Raw genomic sequence first — 2,903 nt, 5'->3', positions numbered from 1 at the left:
TATTTCTTGTAATGGACTTCAGTGGGGAAGAAAACGCCTAATGTGATATTGTTTACTTTATCTGTGCAATTAGGGCTTGTTCTTTTCACAGTAGTTAATATTAATTTCAAGTAAAGTTTGACAGAAATGATTGAGATAAAGTTGGTTTTTATTACACATTTGTACTTTCTCCTTAATAATATAATTTCAGAAAAGTATTATTTGCATATTTAAAATGGGGAAATCATATTAGCAGTATCAATTTTTTGTTGTATCAAATGAATAGTGATCAGGTAAACATTGTGTAATGGCTTATTTGTTTATTTTATCCTAAAATTTTGTTTTCTGAATGTCTAGAGTAAAAGCTAAGAAAACGGGCAAGAAAAGAACAATGTTAGTTGTATCAAATACAACATTGTTCACACACAGTCAATTAAATGGTGCTTCATGTTGTTTTGAAGTCATACTCGTACGTAAATGCGATTTCAGACCCAATATATTTAAAGTAGCGTCGTAAACAATATAGAGACGGATAAATGAACGATTGTGCAAATTTAAAACCAGCTTTATTACCTCAATACAGAAATTTGGGTTTCTTTGGTTGATGTTTAGGCACATTGAGCCACATTAAATGTTCACGGTAAGTGTTTTAGAATGTTATGAAAAATGACATTGTTGACATTACATTGACTGAAGCTACTGATGGGATAATGTGACTCTTCTTTGCTTTAATCTTTTATTTGTCATCATCATTTATTTATGTACTTGTTTATATCCTCTTATTTTACACATCAGCTCAGTGTCTCACAATTATGTCCATTTAAGTGTTCTGTGTTGTGAGGGTGGGTCTGGGGTGGAGGGTGGTCAGAAAAGAATGTTTACATGTATATTCAAATGATTCTGTAAATTGTTGATGCGAAAATAATAAATAAAAATATATTGTTGTTTTCCAGGTACATGCAGATTTTGGGACACCAGTTTGGATTTTGACCGTCTTGACCAATTCAATGCTCAGTGCTCAAGTATGTACAGACAAGCAAGTTAATTTGAAATATTAAATAGATACATATTGTGTTGATGTCACAGTATTTAAAAATGCTCTTAAATATGCTATTATAATGTATAACCCTGTAAAATACACCAAAAAACACCTTGACCCTCGTACATTTCACACTTGCTGCTGGTTTCATTTAAAAATCAATTTAACATTTAAATGTTGTTTATATCAAAGCCTTATAAATCCTGTTTATTTTAACATTTACATTTAGTAAGTAAGTAAAGGTTTATTAATAAAGCACCTTTCCCAGACATTGAGTCACAAAGTGCTTTACAATAAGAGAAAACAAGTAAAACAACACATCTCAATAAAAGAAAACATGCTAAAACATATTAAAACTAATTAAAAATCCAAATATAGAAACACTAATACTGTTAATTAAAAGCTTGACCAAAAAGGTGCGTCTTTAAATGCTTTTTAAAAAGTTCAACTGATGCCAGAGTTCTCGGTGCTATCGGGAGAGAGTTCCAGAGCTGTGGGGTCACCACACAGAAAGCACGGTCACCTTTAGTCTTAAGACGAGTTCTGGGAATGGCTAAAAGGTCTTTGCCAGAAGACCTCAGAGACCGGCTACATGAGTGACTGCTTAAAAGATCTTGAATATACAGGGGTCCTTGACCATACAGAGCTCTATATGTAAGGACCAGAATCTTAAAATTTACTCTAAAACCGATAGGAAGCCAGGGAAGTGCCTTAAGCACAGGTGTAATATGTGACCTCTTACTGGTGTTGGTTAAAAGCCTCACCGCTGCATTCTGCACAACTTGCAATCGATCCATGGTTGATTTGTTTAGACAAGTGAACAGAACATTACAATATTTACAATAGAAATATATACATTTCTATTTTAATGGAGAAGTTAAGCTGTTACAAGCTTTTTGATTACTCAAATTTTATTTAGCTATTACAGCTGAACATTTTTTGTTAAATAAAAAATGCATTTGAATAAAAGCACAGAAATTCCCTGTTTTCTAATTCAAATGTCATTGTTTTCTTTTTAATTAAAAAAGCTTTCAGTTTTGATGGTTAAATTAAATTTTAGTAATCAAAAAGCTTGCCCTGTTCATCAAAATGTATCTTTTTACTGTTACAAATATATATTAATACAATTTTTAAAAATTCATTTTAAGATTGAAGCATTGCTAAAATGTGTAATTATTCTTGTACATAGTTATGATTAGGGCTGCACAATATATTGTTTTAGCGTCGATATCGCAATGTACGAATCTGCAATAGTCACATCGCAGGATCTCCAATGTTGAGTTGAGATTTTAATTGTGGAGTATAATTAATTGTGAATAAAACTTAACCCTAACAGTGAAAGATTTCTCTTTGGATGTGTTTTTTTAAGACATGCGACTGTAGGATTTCAAGGAAATTTAAACTAAGAAGTTAAGTTTAAAGCTTTCACAACGATTCATTTATTTTGTATTTTATTATTTGTACAATGAAGACTAAACAGTGTTATTTTACATATAATTATTGCTTTTCTGTACCTGAATACAGTTTAATTAATTAATTTAATTAATTAATTAAACACAGTTTAATTAATTTGCATCTTTATTCTGTTGTATTCATCTAAGCTTTTTATATCTTATGCATGATTTATTTGCCTACAAAATGTTCCAAATTAATCTAAAACTATGAATTCTTTCCAAATAGAGGTATAAGTCAATGCTGTGAAATTATATTTATATTATAAGACAAACAAAATATCGCAATATCTGTTTTTTCTAATGTCGTGCAGCCCTAGTTATGATATTTATAATTAAATATTTTGGTAATATTATCATAATATGATAATCGTATTCTGCTGTACCGTCATTTATTCTACAGTTCTTTATAATAAAGCTGTAAAATGCTTTTA

The sequence above is a fragment of the Danio aesculapii genome, chromosome 19 (assembly GCF_903798145.1).
Source record: "Danio aesculapii chromosome 19, fDanAes4.1, whole genome shotgun sequence".
Classification (NCBI taxonomy): domain Eukaryota; kingdom Metazoa; phylum Chordata; class Actinopteri; order Cypriniformes; family Danionidae; genus Danio; species Danio aesculapii.
The sequence above is the reverse complement of the archived record's forward strand: the minus strand, read 5'-3'. Positions refer to the sequence as shown.